Below are 21,504 nucleotides of genomic sequence, written 5' to 3' on the forward strand. Positions count from 1 at the left end.
TATTTATGAAAAAAATTATATTAATTTGATAACCATAATTATATGATTTTACCATTTTTATCTTAAAAAATTGAATAATTTGTTTTCGAAATAATATTTGTTCATATTTTAAAAACATATAAAAATTATTTTACTAAAATCAATGTAATTTTCTTTTCGTGAATAACCTATATATTAAAAATTAAAAAAAAAAGTGAATTATATCAAAATAAGACCCGTGATGAGATTAATAGATGGAACAAAATTCATATTGTTATTTAATCTCACTTTTCATCAAGAGGATTGCTACTCTGGTTCAAAAATTAAATATACCTTTTTAAACCTAATGATGTGGCATTATATTAAAATATTTATCTCTCTCTCTCTCTCTCTCTCTCTCTCTCTCTCTCTCTCTCTCTCTGTTATTTATTATCTAATCATCAATCAATCTTTCTTTTTGTTGACACATCACTAGGTGTAGAAATTGGGTCTATAAAATGGACTTGTATATCATTTTCCTTTCATCAATATCTCTGTCTTCTCTAACTCTTTTACAACCATCTCTCTCAAGTCTTAACAATATCCAATGCCTCCTCCTCCTCCACCACCACCACCACCACCACCATCATCTCCATTGCTAAAGCACCCAAAACATCTTGTGTTCGATGCATCTCTTCTCAAACATGAACTCAACATACCTCCACAATTCATATGGCCCGACCATGAAAAACCCAGCCTCCATGAGCCACCATCGCTCTTCGTTCCACCTATTGACTTGGGAGCCTTCATCTCCGGTGACCCCCTATCCGTCTCAACAGCTACTCAACTTGTCGATGAGGCTTGCAAGAAACATGGCTTCTTCTTAGTCATAAACCATGGAGTTAGCAAAGAGCTTATCAGTGAAGCTCACAAGAACATGGACTTGTTTTTTGATATGCCATTAAAAGAGAAACAGAGAGCTCAAAGAAAAGTTGGGGAATATCATGGGTATGCTAGTAGCTTTACTGGTGGGTACTCTTCCAGACTTCCATGGAAAGAAACTCTTTCTTTTAGATATTGCGATGACGGTGGATCATCAAACGTGGTTGGAGAGTACTTGGTTAGCACAATGGGTGAAGATTTTAGACAATTTGGTATGAAAACCTTAGTTTGTTCTATTTGGTTATGTTTTTGTTTTCTTTGTTTTCATTTTTCTGTGTTTTAGAAAACAAAACAATGAAAAATTTAGAAATACCAATCAGTTTGATATTATTTTTCAACCATGCTATATAAACTCATAAAAAATATCTCGAAAAATATATTTATGAATAATAATCATTTTCCTTGTGGTCCGCATCCCATCAACTTTAAATCTACGCTATATAATTATTTCGAGGTAGATTTTAAAATAACTTTTCATGCTTCATGGTATCTCTGATTATTTATATTTTTATAATTTTTTTGATTTTTTTTTCAAAAGTAAGTATTCAGAAAATTTTCTCGAAAAGCTTTCAAATATATATATATATATATATACATATTTATTAGAAAAAAGAAGAAGAAAAGGAACCATAGTCTATGTAATTTGTGTTTTCCATTAATTTGATTACTATAGTTTTATTTTTGAAAATTTCACATTGTGTCAATTTACCCTAATTCATAACTTTCCTTTGGAAGTTAAACTGAAAGTAAGTGTGACATATCTTAGAGTAATTAAGGGGTTAATATCTGATTTGAAATTATTTATTCCTTTTTTAATGAATCATATTTTTCTTTATTTTGTTTTTCTAATTTCTCAAAATACAAAGTAAAAATTTGAAGAGCAAAATTAATACAATTGAATTTATTGAGGTCAAATTGATACAAGAATGAAATTACAAAATCAAAACATAATTTATTAAAAAAGAATACTATTAATGGATAACAAGAGAGGTACTATATTTCTTATAGTTTTACCATTTTAAATTATTTTAAGTAGTTGCGTTAATTTCATTACAAAAGATGATTTCGTTTGAATTTAAGAAGCCCACTTGAAAACATTAGATTTTTAAAGTGAGTCTTCAAATTTTTTTAATGAAAACTAGTTTGAAATATATATATATATATATATATATATTTTAATTGATGTAAAATGAAGAGTACAACAAAGGTACTTGGTCAAAAATAGAATGTAACAATTTGTTAAATAATTTTTTAGTTATTATTATTATTATTATTTTTGTGTTTTCTCAAAAATAAAAACACAAAACGAAACAACCCAAAATATAAAAATAAAAATACCCTTAATTATTTAGAACCATGTCTATCTCTATCTCAATTTATTATTTAGCTAAACTTTCTTTTTTGTTTTTGTTTTTGTTTTTGTTTTTGTTTTTGTTGCTTTTTGTGTTTTCTTAGAAGGATATACCAAGATTATTGTGAAGCAATGAACATTCTTTCACTTAGGATCATGGAGCTATTGGGGATGAGCCTAGGAGTGGGCCCAACCTATTTAAGAGAATTCTTTGAAGGAAATGAGTCAATAATGAGATTAAATAACTACCCCCCTTGTCTTAGAGCTCATGATACTCTTGGAACTGGTCCTCACCGTGATCCAAACTCGCTCACTGTCCTTCATCAAGACAATGTTGGTGGGCTTCAAGTGTTTGTTGATCAACAATGGCACTCTATTATTCCCAATTCACAAGCTTTTGTTGTCAACATTGGAGACACATTCATGGTAAGTACATAAACAAATGTTGAATAAGGAAAAGGTTATGAGTAGAAAAATAGTCTAAAAAGTAACCAAAAAGGGCTAAGTTTCCTCATGTTCTAAATTTAGGATGACAATTTTCTCGTCCTCAATGAGAAAGCAAAGCAGGGACGAAGTTTTCTCTCCCGTCTTGCCTATTGTCATCCTTGTTTCTCTCATCCAAAACGTTTATAGTCATTGGATCATGTGAGCGTTCAAAAATCTCGAAACGTATCTAATAGTTATAGATGTTTTGGGATGGGGGACACCAATATTTAGAAACAAATGATCTCGTCTTCAAAAATTGTAGTAATAAACGAACACACAAATATGTAGAATTTAGATACAGAGTTATGTGACACCATTAAAATGACATTTAATTATATGACATCTAATTATTTGGTAATTTTTTTATATATAAAAAACTATTTTTGAATAGAATTTGTATTCATAATACAATCTATACAGAATGATGTGGCAATAATATTTTTGTAAATCTGGCAACAATGATGGGCGTTTTCTCTTCAAATGAAAGGATTGCAAAATGTCGTATCATTCTGTATGATTTTGTTTTTCTTACAAATTGTATTTTATAATATCGCTACAAGAAAAAAAAGAAAAACATATTTGGCGACCAAGGTATTTTTTCATCGCCAAAGATGACTTTAGCGACCATTTTTCTGACTTTATAACATTGTTGAATGATTGACATGGCAATGTATTCTTTGTCATCTAATCCCTTTGTCTTTATGTGTCAATGTACTTTCCTTAACTATTGAATCATATGAGAATCTCGAAATATAATTCAATAATTGAGGATGTACTGAGAGACGAACATTAAAATTTAGGGATAGAAGACCTTGTGTTCAATGTTAGTGATGGTTTCAAAGAGCTAAGGATAAACTTGAATTTAGAAACAGTGGACCATGTGTTCAATCATGTGAAAAACTCAAAATGTATGAGAATCTTATTAAACTTTTTCTAATGAAGTTTATTAGCATAAGCTTGAATTTTAATGCATAAAAGTTTGAAAATGTTTCAGGCTCTATCAAATGGAATTTACAAGAGTTGCTTGCATAGAGCAGTGGTAAACAAACAAGTTCCAAGGAAGTCTCTGACCTTCTTTTTGTCTCCAAACATGGACAAAGTGGTGAGTCCACCTAACGGATTGGTCAATAGTCATAATCCAAGGATATATCCAGACTTCACTTGGCCAACTCTTCTTGAATTCACTCAGAAGCATTACAGAGTTGACATAGATACCATTGATGTCTTCTCAAATTGGCTTCAATGCAAAACCAACTGAAGAGAGTCCAAGAAAAGTACTAGAATCTTCACATTTTTTATTTATTTATTTTTTTTTACAGTGGTGATATGTGCTTGGAAAAAATACTCAGCTTTAAATTTAGTGTGGTGTGAATTTAAATAAAAATGAATTTAATATATGCATTTTATATTTTTTCCAATATATATATATATATTATGAAAGTCCTTAGTTTGGCAATCTTCAAACAACCTATTTGGCTAAAAAGGAGTTAAATATAAAAAGTATGTTTTCTTTGACTAAATAATAAGTGATTTCTTCTTAAATAAATACCTTTTTTTTTAATTGTAATTAGTTGTGTAATTTATATAATCCTTAGAATATTTGTAAGAGAAACTTTAACTATACTCTTCAATTTTAAAAAAAAGATAATTTTTTTATTTTGTCTAATTTCTTTTGTCATTTATGTACTCCAACGCTACTATTTATTTCAACCTATCTATACACACAAATTGTTTAAAGAGCCTTCTAAGGCTCTTCAAATGTCGCTAACTTTGACGAATTTTGTTAAAATCATTATTGTAATAGCTAGCCTGTTGAAAGGACTAAAATATGATAATGCTAACTTTAATAGCTAACATGCCTCATTTAAAGAGTCCATTGGAGATGCTATACATAATCTCATATTGATTGACAACAATAAAACAAAAATTATGAATAAAATGCATTCAAGTTTGGCTTATTTACTTTTTTCAGATGATTTGAATCAAACTTAAACTATATATAATCAAGTCGAGTCAAGTTAAGCTGTAACGCCCCAAAAATAATCAACAATAGATAATTCCACAAGGTAAGCTAAATGTGCAAAAAACCAATAATGTTTCGTTCTTTCATTAACTCTCTTGAAAATATTACAAAAGATGTCACGTACAATTATACATTCATAAATCCTAGATTGTGAATTCGTAGCATGTGACTTATATCAATGCAGGGAAATGAAAAGAAATACACATAGGTTCATGCCTTAATGGCTACATATTTCCAAGTTGATGCTTGGTTACAATTAAAATGGGTCAAGCCCAAAACAAATAAAAAGCTTGAGGCTTGTACAATAGATATTTACAACAAAAGAAAAGCAAAATGAGCCTTCAGCTCCACTATCCTCCCAAATTAAGTCCTTGGCGGAGGCATACAATCAGCACCTAAAAGTTGGTTCCACATAGGGTAACTAAAGCCTAGTAGAGAATACTTGAAAACACTGTATGATGCTTAACATAGTCATATTGTCACGACTCCATTCCGCCCCTAGTAGAATGGTGCCGTGATGGCCAGTAATCCGAGATTACCAAAGACCAACTTACAAGAATTCACACACAATCACAGTATATATATGGGGCTAACATGTGCGGAAGTAATAAATTTAGATCTAATTAGTCCGTAAGAGCTGTGCATAAGTCAAATGAATTGGCATACATCTTTACATAGCTTTACAACTTGGGTACAATAAAATGAAGTACAAAAATATATATTGACCAAAAGGCTTCGCAAGCCATCATATACAAAACACAATGAATTACAAGCTAAGAAGCATGATCTTCAAGATGCTACAAAATGCGAGTCCAAAACAAGTTGCAAAGCACATCTAGGCGTCACCGCCGTCCTGCTCATCACCTACATATATATAGAGAGGGTGAGCTTGGATACTCAGTGAATGGTACAAGTAATAAAGGGTTTGCATGAATAATATCCGAGATCTTTATCAAAGCGATACACATTATATCTTGCACAAAATCAAAGACAAAACAAGTTCATCTAACAAGTCTTTAAAGCTTCATCAATCAAAGTCTTTCAAGGCTTTCAAGTTTTAAGGGATGACATTTATAAAGGTTGTGCCACAAATACTTATAGTCCCCTAGCACGTACGGACTTTCAAAAGTTGTGCTACAAATGCTTATAGTCCCCTAGCACGTACGGACTTTCAAAGGTTGTGGTCCAAAACAAGGCTAACACTTGATACACAAAATAGGGACAATCATTCATGCTTAACAAATACTTTTCAAAACAAAGCAAAGCTTTATCAAAACTTTATAACATAGCTTTATTAAAAATACCACTCACATAGTTCTTCAATGTCGGGGTCAAGCGCGAGTCTAAGTCCTACAAACACATGGCAAAGTCTATTGAATGCACTTTCAAACAAGCTTTACATGAATGCAAATGATCTCGGCATTCCTACAAAACTAAGTCGAACCAAAACAAAACACTGTTCGTCATCTCAGGAAAACATAATGGGCACCAACCAGATCTTGGCCGAGGTCCCACACCTCGGCAAGAAGGTATGGTCCCGATGGCCGCAATCAAGGAAATGAAGTCAAGAAAATCTAGGTTTCCCTTTTTTGAAGAACATGAACATGAAGAACATGGATGCAAAGATCATAACTTATCATTACAAAATCTGAGATTTCATGCTATGAATTCAAAAACATGGACCTTGGTACCCATACTCGAAGATTTCATGAAAACAAACACAAAAACATGAATCTCGATGCAAGCTTTCGGATCAAACAAGGCTTCTATTCAAGAACACATGAATATCACTTTCTCTTTCTAAAACCAAGATTTAAATTGATGCATGGTTTGCAAATCAGGCTCGATCATGCAATGCAGCTAGATGATCAATAAGAACAACAAGAGTAGATTAAGATTCTAACCTCAAGACACGAATATAACGGCTCAAGGTGTGAAGATCACGCTTGGAAAATCTATCCCTCCTCTAAGAACTCCTCCCTCTTCCAGAGCTTCTCTCTCCTCAAGAACAAAGACATATAGCAAATGATACATTTCTAGGTCTGCTGGCTGACTTAACACTCAGCTAGGACACGTGGCAACGGCTGGTTAGCTCTACTGAAAAAGGTGACTGAGTGAAAAGACAAGACCATGACAAAGTGTGTTCTACAAGCAAGATGGCACAGGCACTCTGACAGGTAATGATCTCGGCTAATGAACAAGCATCGGCAAGTAGGGGAACAATGATCTCGGCTAGAAAGGACAACACTTGACTAAGCTGTGCCACACCTTGGCCTAGATGTGCCACACCTCGGTCTAGGTCATACCACTCCAGGACAAGATCACTTAGGTGCGAAGGTAACATCTCGGCCTAGATAATACACATCTCGGCCTTGGTGATGAACACCTCGGCCTAGATAATGACATCTCGGCCAATATGTCAGGGCGAAGGTGGAGGTCAAACAAAGTGGTTGCCAGATAATTCTAGACTGAAGATGACCTCGGCTAGACTCACACCAAGCAAGGTACAAAACATGCGAGAAACACTTAAGCAAACAAATCAAGGTTTTGCAAAAATGCAACAGATCAAGACAAGATCGTGTAATATATGCAAGCATGACTAGAGTAGAGTGAGGGTTGTTACATCCTACCCTCCTTAAAGAAGTTTGGTCCCCAAACTTAAATTACCTTGCTCTACAAATAGCCCCGGATGACGGATTTTCATTTCTTCTTCCATTTCCCATGTAGCATTCCTGCTGTAATGCTCTTCTATTCAATTTTCACCATTGGTATCGATTTGTGTCTCAACTGTCTCACTTGTCTGTCAATAATTCTCATCGGCTTCTCCTCGTGGCCTAATTCTTCATTAACCACAATCCCGGAATAATCAATTACATGTAGTGGATCCCGAATATACTTCCTCAACATTGAAATATGGAACACATTGTGAACTTGACTTAGTTCCGGTGGAAAAGCCAGTCTATAGGCAGCTGGGCTGACCTTCTCAAGTATTTCAAACGGCCCGATGTAACGAGGTGCTAACTTACCTTTCTTCCAAAATCTGGAAGTTCCTTTCATTGGTGAAACCTTCAGGAATACATGATCCCCAACTTCAAATTCCAACTCTCTTCTTCTCTGGTCGGCATAGCTCTTTTGTCGACTTTGAGCAGTTTTGATTCTTTGTCGAATGAGCTTAATCTTCTCGGCTGTAACTTGAACTAGCTCGGGGCCAATCAAAGCTTTATCTCCCACTTCAGTCCAACATATCGGCGATCTGCACTTCCTTCCATACAAGGCTTCGTACGGTGCCATGCTAATGCTAGCTTGGTAACTGTTGTTGTAAGCGAATTCTACCAACGGTAGATGTACTTCCCAACTTCCCTTGAAATCTAACACACATAGTCTGCAACATATCTTCAAGCGTCTGAATCGTTCTTTCTATTTGTCCATCGGTCTGGGGGTGAAAAGTTGTGCTAAACTTCAACTCGGTTCCCAAGGCTCTTTGTAAACTCTGCCAAAATCTGCAAACAAACTTCGGATCTCGGTCTGACACAATGGACATCGGCACTCCATGAAGTCTCACAATCTCATTCATATACAATACAGCAAGTCGGTCAGCATTGAATGTGGTTTGAACAGGTAAGAAGTTTGCTGACTTAGTTAATCTGTCAACGACAACCCAAATCGAATTCATGCCCTTCTATATCTTTGGCAAGCTAACAACAAAATCTATGGAGACGTGCTCCCATTTCCACTCAGGGATTGGCAAAGGTTGAAGAAATCCTGCCGGTCTTTGATGTTCTGCTTTCACTTGTTGACAATGTAAGCACTGAGACACGAACTCGGCTATTTCTCTTTTCATATTCGGCCACCAAAAAGTTTGTTTCACATCTTGATACATCTTAGTGTTCCCTGGATGAACAGCAAATCTAGAACCATGAGATTCTTGCAGAATCTTCCTTTTCAACTCTAGGATGTCGGCCACGCACAATCTTCCTTCAAACTTAAGTACCTGATCTTCAATAGTGTACCCTGACCTCGGCTTAGTGACAATCTCATCGGCAACTTTCTTGAAGAATTCGTCTTCACTTCCTCTATAATGGTCGGCTCCACTGAAATCATGGTTAAGCATGCCAGACTTCTAACTGATTTTCTGCTCAACGCATCGGCTACTAAGTTTGCTTTACCTGGGTGATACTGAATTTGCATGTCGTAGTCTTTTAATAACTCAAGCCATCTTCTCTGCCTCAAATTTAATTCCTTTTGAGTGAATAAGTACTTTAAACTCTGATGGTCTGTGAAAACTTGACAAGAAGCCCCATACAAGTAATGACGCCAAATCTTTAAAGGAAACACCACGACTGCTAGCTCTAAATCATGGGTAGGATAATTCTTTTCGTGAGGTTTCAATTGACCCGCATACGCTATAACCTTGCCTCCTTGCATCAACACGCAACCCAATCCTTTATGTGAAGCATCACTATAAATCTGAAATTCTTCTTTATCTGACGGTAGTATAAGTATCGGTGCTGTAACCAACCTCGTCTTTAATTCCCGAAAAACTAATTCCCTATCCTCGGTCCATTCGTAAACCACTCCTTTATGAGTTAGTTGTGTCAATGGTACTGCAACCCTTGAGAAATTCTTCACAAACTTCCTGCAATAGCCGGCCAAACCCAGAAAACTACGAACCTCGGACACGTTGGTCGGCGTCGGCCAATTCACGACGGCTTCAATCTTACTTGGATCAACAGAGATTCCTTCTTCATTAATAACATGGCCGAAAAATGAAATGCTGGAAAGTCAAAATTCACACTTGCTAAGCTTGCCATATAATTTCCTGTCTCTTAGGATTTGTAAGGCTAGTCTCAAATGCTGCTCATGCTTATCACCACTCTTGGAATAGATCAGTATGTCGTCGATGAAAACAACCACGAACTCGTCTAGGTATAGCTTAAAAACTCTGTTCATCAAATCCATGAATGCTGCAGGAGTGTTGGTCACTCCGAAAGGCATCACCAAAAATTCGTAGTGGCCATACCTTGTCCGAAAAGCAGTCTTCTCGACATCCTCGGCCTTAACTTTTAGCTGATGGTAGCCCGACCTCAGATCAATCTTAGAAAAGACCTGTGCCCCTTGTATTTGATCAAGTAAATCATCAATCCTCGGCAATGGATATTTATTCTTAATGGTCACCTTATTTAGTTCTCGATAGTCAATACAAAGATGAAGTGTACCATCCTTTTTCTTGACAAATAGAACTGGTGCTCCCCAAGGTGAAGTGCTCGGCCTAATAAATCCCTTGTCCAACAATTCTTATAATTGTAGTTTCAGTTCCTTGAGTTCGGCTGGGGCCATTCTATAGGGTGTTTTGGAGATAGGTTGGGTTCCTGACATAACATCCATCGTAAATTCTATTTCCCTATCGATTGACTGGCCAGGCAATTCATTTGGAAAGACATCGGGGAATTCTCTAACTACTGGGATGTCGGCTAACTCAACATTTCCATTCAATTCACTTAGTATACTGCACAGATAACCTTGACACCCCTTTTGGATCAACTTATAGGCTTTCATGGATGAGATTAAGTAAGGTGGGGGTACTACTCCTTTACCTTGGAAAATAACCTCGGCTTGGTTTGGGGGTTTCAGTGTGACACTCTTTGAAACACAGTTAATAGATGCATGATTCGTTACTAACCAGTCCATTCCCAATATGACATCAAAGTGAGTCATGCTTAACGGCATTAAATCAACTAATAATTCTACATCCTCAATCACAACAACACACACCCTATAAATGGATGCAACAATCATAGTTCTCCCAGTTGGAGTAGACACATATAATACACAATCAAGGGGTTCTTGTTCTCTATTTAACTTCTCGGCAAATTTAACGGATACGAATGAATGTGTTGAGCCCGAATCAATCAATATGTATGCATCTTGAGAGCAGATTGGGAGTATACTTGACACGACTATCTCAGCATTCTGAGTGTCTCCTGGTACCAATGCAAAAACTCTGCCCTGTCTTGTCTGGGGCCTCCCGATGTTATTTCTTTGTGCAGAGCCCAAGGAATTCCCATTCTTCTTACCATCATCAGTCTTTGCCTTCGGACAGTCTTTCACGCGATGACCCATTTCGCCACATTCGAAACAGGCTCCTGATGCCCAACGGCAAACCCCGGAATGCGGTTTCCCACAACTTGCACACGTCGGCTTAGCATTACCTTCCTGGTTCGAGTTGCTGGAGCTGCCCACATTCGCTTTCTTCTTGGTGTTAAACGGAACTCGGCGAGTGTCATAGTTCTGTCTCTTCCTCTGGCTCTCTCCTGAATTCTGGTATCGGTTCAAGTTAGCTTCTGCAAGGATGGCCTTGTCCAATACTCCGGTGTAAGTCGGCATGTTGAGCATGTTAACTCTATCTTGTATCGGCCCACGAAGCCCACTTTCAAACTTCCTGGCTTTTCCATATTCATCATCGACCATGTGAGGCGCATATCTCGCCAACTCGGTAAAAGCACGGTCGTATTCTGCCACTGTCTTGTTGCCTTGTGTCAGAGTCTGGAACTCTGTGGTCTTGCAATCTCGGACACTAAGGAAAAAGTGTTTGCTGTAAAATAACTCCAAAAATCTGGCCCAAGTTAGACCTGGGTTGCTTTCTCGGGTCATCATCGACCATCTTCGTGCATCGTCGTCTAGTGTGAACGCGGCCAATGACACCTTCTGGGCATCAGTGCTGGGAAAAATCTCAAACAGTTTCTCCATTTCCAAGACCCATGCCTCGGCTTTCATCGGCTCTATACCTCTAGAGAATCTCAGTGGTTTCATTTTCTTAAACTCTCGGATCAGGGCTATGGTGCCGTCTCCATATAAAGCTTGCTATAGAGGCACTTGCGGCGCTGGAGGAGGTGGAAGTGGAACTGCATGTCGGCCGTTTGTCTGCTCGGCCTGGGTAGAAGTGGTACTAGTGTCTTGTGGCCTAGGTTGTCTCAACTCACGGACCAAACGTTCGACCAATCTCTCTAATCTGTCCAATCTGTCTTCGGGATGATCTCGGCCAACCGGCTATCTACCCCTCCTCATGATGCTATGAGTATGCAAAATGTGACTTTAAAACAAAACGATCAAACAATATGCATGCAAATAACAAATAGTCACGTCGAGATGATGCACACATTGTCAAGTAGCAAGCAATATGATGCAATTCTAATATCTTTATAAGGGAAATCCTATGCTCTTTAGGACTCAAAGTGTGTGAATGACGTACTATAAGGAACTTGTGCTCTGATACCAATCTATCACGACCCCATTCCGTCCCTAGTAGAATGGTGTCGTGATGGCCAGTAATCCGAGATTACCAAAGGCCAACTTACAAGAATTCACACACAATCACAGTATATATATGGGGCTAACATGTGCGGAAGCAATAAATTTATATCTAATTAGTCCGCAAGAGCTGTGCATAAGTCAAATGAAATGGCATACATCTTTACATAGCTTTACAACTTGGGTACAATAAAATGAAGTACAAAAATACATCTTGACCAAAAGGCTTCTCAAGCCATCATATACAAAACACAATGAATTACAAGCTAAGAAGCATGATCCTCAAGATGCTACAAAATGCGAGTCCAAAACAAGTTGCAAAGCACATCTAGGCGTCACCATCGTCCTGCTCATCACCTACATATGTATAGAGAGGGTGAGCTTGGATACTCAGTGAATGGTACAGGTAATAAAGGGTTTGCATGAATAATATCCGAGATCATTATCAAAGCGATACACATTATATATTGCACAAAATCAAAGACAAAACAAGTTCATCTAACAAGTCTTTCAAGCTTCATCAATCAAAGTCTTTCAAGGCTTTCAAGTTTCAAGGGGTGACATTTATAAAGGTTGTGCTACAAATGCTTATAGTCCCATAGCACGTACGGACTTTCAAAGGTTGTGCTACAAATGCTTATAGTCTCCTAGCACGTACGGACTTTCAAAGGTTGTGCTACAAATGCTTATAGTCCCCTAGCACGTACGGACTTTCAAAGTTTGTGGTCCAAAACAAGGCTAACACTTGATACACAAAATAGGGACAATCATTCATGCTTAACAAATACTTTTCAAAACAAAGCAAAGCTTTATCAAAACTTTATAACATAGCTTTATTAAAAATACCACTCACATAGTTCTTCAATGTCGGGGTCAAGCGAGAGTCCAAGTCCTACAAACACATGGCAAAGTCTATTGAATGCACTTTCAAACAAGCTTTACATGAATGCAAATGATCTCGGCATTCCTACAAAACTAAGTCGAACCAAAACAAAACACTGTTCCTCATCTCGGGAAAACATAATGGGCACCAACCAGTTCTTGGCCGAGGTCCCACACCTCCTTGCCGAGGTGTGGTTCCGATGGCCGCATTCAAGGAAATGAAGTCGGGAAAATCTGGGTTTCCCTTTTTTGAAGAACATGAACATGAAGAACATGGATGCAAAGATCATAACTTATCATTACAAAATCTGAGATTTCATGCTATGAATTCAAAAACATGGACCTTGGTACCCATACTCGAAGATTTCATGAAAACAAACACAAAAACATGAATCTTGATGCAAGCTTTCGGATCAAACAAGGCTTCTATTCAAGAACACATGAATATCACTTTCTCTTTCTAAAACTAAACTTTAAATCAATGCATGGTTTGCAAATCAGGTTCGATCATGCAATGCAGCTAGATGATCAATAAGAACAACAAGAGTAGATTAAGATTCTAACCTCAAGACACGAATCTAACGGCTCAAGGTGTGAAGATCAAGCTTGGAAAATCTATCCCTCCTCTAAGAACTCCTTCTCCCTCTTCTAGAGCTTCTCTCTCCTCAAGAACAAAGACATATAGCAAATGATACATTTCTAGGTTTGCTGGCTGACTTAACACTCAGCTGGGACACGTGGTAACGGCTGGTTGGCTCTACTGAAAAAGGTGACTGAGTGAAAAGACAAGACCATGACAAAGTGTGTTCTACAAGCAAGATGGCATAGGCACTCCGGCAGGTAATGATCTCGGCTAATGAACAGGCATCGGCAAGTAGGGGAACAATGATCTCGGCTAGGAAGGACAACACTTGACTAAGCTGTGCCACACCTTGGCCTGGATGTGCCACACCTCGGTCTAGGTCATACCACTCCAGGATAAGATCACTTAGGTGCAAAGGTAACATCTCGGCCTTGGTGATGAGCACCTTGGCCTACATAATGACATCTCGGCCAATATGTCAGGGCGAAGGTGGAGGTCAAACAAAGTGGTTCCAAGATAATTCTAGACTGAAGATGACTTCGGCTAGACTCACACCAAGCAAGGTACAAAACATGCGAGAAACACTTAAGCAAACAAATCAAGGTTTTGCAAAAATGAAACATATCAAGACAAGATCGTGTAATATATGCAAGCATGACTAGAGTAGAGTGAGGGTTGTTACACATATGATGAATGTATATGCATGCCATTTACCAAATCGTCAAACTTTCTCTTTCAAAACAATGCGATGTCATGATTATAAATCAATTCATAAAACAATACTTTTTAGAACATAAAATAGGGCAGTGGATACACAACACTGGCAATCTCTAGGTATGTGTCTGCCAGTTGGCTATACAAGTACTGCCAAATCCATTTTACAAATACTAACATGGAGAATTGGCACCTAACCACATAGTTTTTTTTACATTCATTAAGGACACACATGCCAACATAGATAATACCACAACCACACGCCTTAACTATATTCACCAAGGTATTCAACCTTTTTTCTCAAAGAGATACAATTTCATTGCAAGACTATGGAATAATGTTCAATGCAAGATTTATGAGTATTTGTTTTTAATTAACCTAATCCTCATGCAATTTCTACAACAATCAAAGTTATGCTTCACTGATAACCCAAAATAGATATCTCTACACAAAAGATAAATCCCCAACAATAGTTACACTTTCATAATCTCAATATGGGAATGATAATACATATGCAACTCCATTCTCATCTTTAATAGATACATCCATTTTATCTTCTAAAAAACTCAACATCTTTTCCTTTCTTCTTAAGGTCAAAACCAATGTTTTCTAACAAATCATCTATTCCTTTCAAAAACACATTTAAAGGAGCAATTCCCAATATTTCAACATAACTCAACAATATATAACGATTTTGGTTTAGACTCGACCCGTTTATTGTTTTGGATCTGGGATTCCTTATGTTGTTTGGTTGTTCGTATCCTGATTCATCTTATTTTAGATTAGTTTTGTTGTTTGGATGTCTTTATTGCATTTGGAATAGGTCGGGAGTTTGTTTTTCAATAGAACTATTGCCCAGATTTTGGTCAGTTCGCGCGAGTGGTCCTTTGGTCGCTCAACCGATCTTTGAGAACTTCCAGTATATTTGCAAGTCTGCAAATCTATTGGGAGGGTGTTTTTTTTTTTTTTTTGCTCAAGCTATGTTTCTTGCACTCAAGCAGTCTTGGCTCGAGTGGTCGTTTTTGCGCTCGAGCAATCTTTGGGAACTCTCAGTACTTTTGCAAGCATGTAAAAGTACTAGGATGATGGTGTTCTTCGCTCGACCAGTCACTTTGTTCGCTCGAGCGGTCTCACGTGTTGTGTCTAGTCGCTCGAGCGGTGTTTTGGTCGCTCGAGCGGTCTACATGTATATCAGTTTGTAAAAGTCACTTTTTGAGTCATTTTCTCATCTCTCTCTCTTTCTCTAAACATTCTAAAACCTCATATTTTCTACTTCTCTCTCTAGAAACCATCTTTAGAAACCATCTTTAAACCTTAAATACACTGTCATCCATTGATCTGTCAACCATTGTCCTTTTGGAAAAAGGGTAGCGCTTGCCTAGAGTTTCCTTTTGATCGAAGCAAAATTGGGGCTTCGTCGAGGTTTCTCCATTCTCTCTCTTGCCTTCTAGCTTTGAGGAAGGGATTTCTCCACACTTTTGTATGGTTTTAAACATGGTTACTTGATTTTCTAAATAATAATGTGATTTGAGAATTTTTGGATAAACCTAGGGTTTTGGTTTTGAAATCAAAAGAGGGTCAAAATGTTTTTTGGAAAATGATTGTGGGTTTGTAAATGGGGTTGAGTTGTGATAAAAGGGTGAATTTTCATACTTGGAATTGGTTCATGAAGAAAAGGGGATTTTTTCCTAAAATGTGAATACTTGATTTTGTAAAGAGGAAATGGAAATGATGATGGAATTTATGAAATTCGAATGCTGATGATGATGATGGTGGTGGAGTTGGATATACATTATCACTCCCATCTTGAATTTTTGAAAGTTTATCTTTATTGGAGATTATCTATTTGTTTAGAGACATCTGCTTTGGGCTATCAGAGGAGAATAGCTATGGGTGTTGTAGAAATCACATGAGAATTAAGAGAATTAAAACTACTTTCTTATCCATTTGCATTGAGCATTGTTGCATACTTAACGTATAAAAAATGTTTATCGTTTTGAAAAAAAATAGATGAATACCTTGGTGAATCTAGGTAGCGGGTGTGGTTGTGGCATTATTGTTGTCTAGTGTATTGTTGGTGAAAGTTCAGAAACCCATGTGGTTAGGTTCTGAGCCTTCCGATTAGTGCCAGTAAAAATGGCAATTGGTAGTGCTTGTATAGTCTACTTGCAGACACGTACCCAGAGATTCCAGTGTTGTATCCACTGCCCTATCTTCTGTTGTAAAAGAAATGTTTTCATGAATTGTGATATAAACCTGGCATTGCATCGTTTTTTAAAGAGACATAAAATGTTTTGGCACGAGTATTGCATATGCATTCACTTTATAACTTTGTTAAGATTCATACACTGTGTTAGAGTATCTCTACTGGCCTTTGGCTCACACTATGTGGAAGACCATTGTCAGATACTGATGATATGCCTCCTCCAAGGCTGTAGCTTGGGAGGACTTGGAGCCGAAAGCTTATTGTTTGGTTTTTGTTCTATTTATTTTGTTAAAGCCTAGGGCTCTATTTGTATTGAGTTTAAACTCACTTTTGGTGTAACCAAGCATCGTTTTGGAAAGTTATAGCCATTAGGGCATTTATACATATGTTTAACTTTTATTTCATACTAGTAACTCATGACATATGCTATGAATTTAGGGTTATGGCATATGAATGTATAACTGCATGTGTTGCCTTTTGTACAATGGGATCACATGAGTTGAAGGATATTATATTTAGAACGGTGTTGTTATTTAATTAATATCATATGATGAATTATGGTTATTATATGTGGGGCATTACAACTTGGTATTAGAGCTACCGGGTTTGAATACTTTGGGATCGTGGGATGTGGTTTTTACCACAATGGGTTACCTCGCTAGTTTGTGTTAGAAGTAAACCTAGTATGCTATCTGATAACATACTTATGTGATTAAATGGGTATGAGATTTAATTTCTAAGATATTGATTGGGTCTACGAGTTTCTAAAAGTTCTGTTAGAAGAGCACTTGATCACTGCTATTTCTAACTGGAACTTTGGTAATGTCGCAGGACGATCATTATCTAGAAAGTTTGTATGTGTTTACATGACTACGTGCTTATGTGGAGTGAATTAATTGTTGTCCATTGCATTAGGACGTAAGTGAGTTAGCTTCGTCACATTTGTAAATGTGCTAATCTCTTGTGTTACCTTCATTGGGACGTTAGGATGTGGACATGGCGGTGGTAGGCGTGGTAGGCCTAGACGACAAGAGGTGCTATTACCGGATGATATTCTGACATAGAAGGATGGGGTTGGTCAGGCCAATGTGGCCGAACTAGTTGGTCAGCATGCCATGGGCACTTTGGCCCGTGAAAATGCCGGAGCCTTGCGGGAATCCATGGACATTCTCAGAGCTTAAAATCAAGTCCTGGCATAGGTTGCTGAGACAAGCCCATCTTTTCTGAAGAGGGAGTTCTTCCGGTCTAATTTGGATGAGTTTTTGGAGGATTTGAAGGAACCACTGAAGCCGGATAAGTGGCTCGAACAGTTGGTGAAGACATTTGAGATGATTGGCATCGAGGATGACGGGCTGAGAGTAACCTTGGCATCTTTCCAGTTGAAGAAAGATGTGGGTTAATGATTAAAGTATGTACATGGGCGAATTGGGGTGACTTAGGAGGCCTTTGTCAATGCCTTCCAAGGAGCACATTCTAGATCCATTTTTTCTGTACCGAATTCTGGGTCAGGGAGAGGTGGTTAGGGTGGGATCACTTGCTTTAAGTGTGGTCAGCTGGGCCACAAGTCTTTAGTTTGTCGTAGAGAGGAGGGCGACAATAATTTGCAGCGTTTGCAGCTTGTCCTTAGAGCCAGAGTTAGGGGAGAGAGCAACCGCCTACCTGTTATCAGTGTGGGCAGTCAGGGCACGTAAGGAGGTTTTTCCCTTAGTCAGGTGGCATATCTGGTGCATCTAGTTTGAGGCAGACACAGAGCCAGTAGCCTAGACCGTTAGCACAGGCCTCGAAGGCCATTCAAAGAGCCTCTTTGGCTTAATCAGTGTTTCTAAATTATACTTCGAGAGGTAAACACATAGAGCAGAGGCCTACGAGGTGTGTGTATGCTATTACCATGACAAATTTGTTGCCAGCACCTTCGGTAGTGAGAGGTAACTTCTTGTTATGTAATTCTATTGCTAACGTGTTGATTGATACTGGTGCATCACATTCTTTCATTTCATCTGCATTTGCATCAGCATTGAGGTTAGAAGTGGCTCAGTTAGCGTCTCCACTTAGGGTAGAGTCACATGTTGGTGGTGAGGTTGTTTTGGACTAGGGGTGTTGGGGTTATGAGATAGAGGTTGCTGGTCACCAAATTCCTTTTACTTTTATGTTGATTGATATGTTGAGTTTTGATGTCATTTTAGGAATGGATTGGTTGTCATCTTATCGGGCCATTAAATGCTGTTACCGTCAGAGAGTTACATTGTGCACCTAGAGTGTTGATTATTTTTATTTCTTGCAAGATTGAGTCGATACAGCCTTATTACCAGTGTATGATTTGCGTGGTCAGGGGGCGCTTAGTTTCCTTCTTGCTACATTCTTAGGTGTTGAGAGTGATGTGGTTTGAGTAGAGTTACTAAGGGTAGTTTGTAAATACCCGGACGTCTTTCCCAAGGATCTCACTAGTTCACGACCTCACCGTGAGATTGAGTTCTCTATTGATTTATTGCTAGGCATGACATCGATTTCCATGGCGCAATATAGATTTGCACTTATCAAGTTGAGTGATTTGAAGATTCAACTCCAAGAATTATTAGATAAGGGCTTTATCTGCCTTAGTACTTCACCTTGGTGAGCATCGACTTTCTTTGCCAAGAAAAAGGATGGCATATTGCGACTTTGTGTTGATTAGCAACAGTTGAATCGGGTAACTGTTAACAAAAAGTACCCACTACCTCGTATAGATGATTTGTTTGAACAATTGAAGGGGTCTTGTTGCTTTTCTAAGATAGACTTGAGATCGTGTTATCACTAGTTAAGAGTCAAGGATGAGGATATCCAGAAGACGTCATTCCATAAGCGGTATGGCCATTATGAGTTTCTAGTGATGGCTTTTGGGCTAACTAACGCACCGGCCTTGTTTATGGACTTGATGAACCAAATTTTTTATGAGTTCTTAGACCGTTTTGTGGTTGTCTTTATTGATGGCATCTTGATTTACTCATCCTCTGAGGAGGAACATGAGGAATACTTGCAGATTGTACTTTAGTTGCTCAAAGCCCACAAATTATATGCTAAGTTTAGAAAGTGTGAGTTATGGTTGAAGGAGGTGAAATTCTTAGGCCATGTGGTATCTGGGGAAGGGGTGACTATAGACTCTTCTAAGATAGAGGCAGTGCAAGATTGGGAACAACCTAAGAATGCCTTTGAGATCTGGCGTTTCTTGGGGTTAGCCGGTATTACCATCGTTTTGTAAGGGGTTTCTGTAGATTGGCCTCACCTTTGACTAGACTGACGAGAAAGGGAATCAAATTTGTGTGGAGTGAGACTTATGAGAAGTCATTTCAAGAGCTTAAGGTTAGTCTTAGCACTGCTCTATTGTTGATTATTCCAGAGAGGGGTTTGGGCTATTCAGTGTATTGTGATGTGTCTCGGGAATGTTTGAGTTGTGCCTTAATGCAAGAGGGGAAGGTAGTGGCATATGGCTCACGACAGTTGAAAACACATGAGAGAAACTATCCTACCCATGACTTAGAACTAGCAGTAGTGATTTTTTATTTGAAAATCTAGAGACATTATCTTTATGGTGAGAGATTCAAGGTCTTTTTTTATCACAAGAGTCTGAAGTATCTGTTTTCATAGAAAGATTTGAATTTGAGGCAGAGAAGGTGGATGGAGTTTATGGAGGATTACGACTTTGAGTTGTACTATCATCCGGGGAAAGCCAATGTAGTGGCTGATGTGTTGAGTAGGAAATCCATTAGCAGTGTAGCTAGTATTGCCATCCGAGAATGAGAGATGTTGGGTGCTATTGGCGAGTTTGACTTGCATCTTGGCAAGTTTGTTGAGTTGGCAACTTTGTTTACTATAATGGCATAACCTACACTTGTGAGCCGAGTTATAGAAGCACAATGAGGTGATCATGAGGTAGAGTCTATCTGAGAGAAGATATCTAGAGATGAGGTACTCCAAGAGTTTCACCATTCATTCCTTACGGTACACCCAGGAGGTACAAAGATGTATCACAACCTTAGACGCTAGTTTTGGTGGAGGGGGATGAAGACGTTACTTGTCAACAAGTGAAGGTCGAGAATCAGAGGCCAGCGGGTTTGTTGCAACCATTACTTATAGCCGAGTGGAAGTGGGAGCATATCACGATGGATTTTGTTGTGGATCTTCCGAGGACTCAACGGGGTAATGATGTCGTGTGGGTGATAGTCGACCGGTTAACTAAGTCAGCACACTTTGTACCTATGCGCACGAGTGACTCGATAGATAATCTTGCTGACCTTTATGTTAGGGACATAGTTCGACTTCATGGGGTCCTTGTGACTATTGTTTTGAATAGAGATTTGCATTTCACGGCTCGGTTGTGGCAGAGCCTACAGAATGCCTTTGGCACTAGGTTGACTTTTAGCACTACTTATCATCCTCAGACTGACAGGCAGTCAGAACATACCATTTAGATCCTAGACGATATGCTTTGGGGTTATGTTCTTGATTTTAAGGGATCGTGGGAGAGGCACTTTCCTTTAGTAGAGTTTGCCTAACACAATAGCTTTCCGACGAGTATTGATATGGCACCGTTTCAGGCCTTATATGGCCGACCGTGTAGATCTCTAGCGTGTTAGGCCGAGGTGGGCAACGCACCTATGTTAGGTCTTGAGTTAGTCCAGGAAACAATGGAGAAGGTTACACTTATCCGTAAGAGGTTGGTTTTGGCTCAGAGTCATCAGAAGCGTTATGCCAACCGTAGGAGAAGACCGTTGTCATTTGAGGTAAGAGATCATGTCTTCCTGAAAATATCACCGAGACGGGGTTTGATGAGGTTTGGGAAGAGCGGAAGTTATCTTCTCGATTTATTGGGCCTTTTGAGATTCTAGATCATATTGGGGAGGTAGCTTACCATTTGGCCTTGCCGCCGCAGTTTTTCGAGGTTCATGATGTGTGTCATATTTGTATGCTCTGGAAGTATGAGTCGGATCCGACACATGTGTTGGATTGGACCGAGTTAGAGGTAGATGAGGATGCCCCGTATGAGGAGAGACCAGTTAGAGTCTTAGATACACGAG

General features: G+C 38.3%; 2 pseudogenes; both read left to right on the top strand.

Moving 5' to 3' along the window:
- The first annotated feature begins 565 nt into the window (after window positions 1-565).
- Window positions 566-2,387, top strand: LOC114282485 (gibberellin 20 oxidase 1 pseudogene; annotated as a pseudogene).
- On the top strand, window positions 2,384-17,853 carry LOC114311897 (gibberellin 20 oxidase 1-B pseudogene; annotated as a pseudogene).
- Window positions 17,854-21,504: the final 3,651 nt, after the last annotated feature.

This window comes from Camellia sinensis, chromosome 7, assembly GCF_055761805.1.
Source record: "Camellia sinensis isolate YWXY chromosome 7, ASM5576180v1, whole genome shotgun sequence".
Lineage (NCBI taxonomy): Eukaryota > Viridiplantae > Streptophyta > Magnoliopsida > Ericales > Theaceae > Camellia > Camellia sinensis.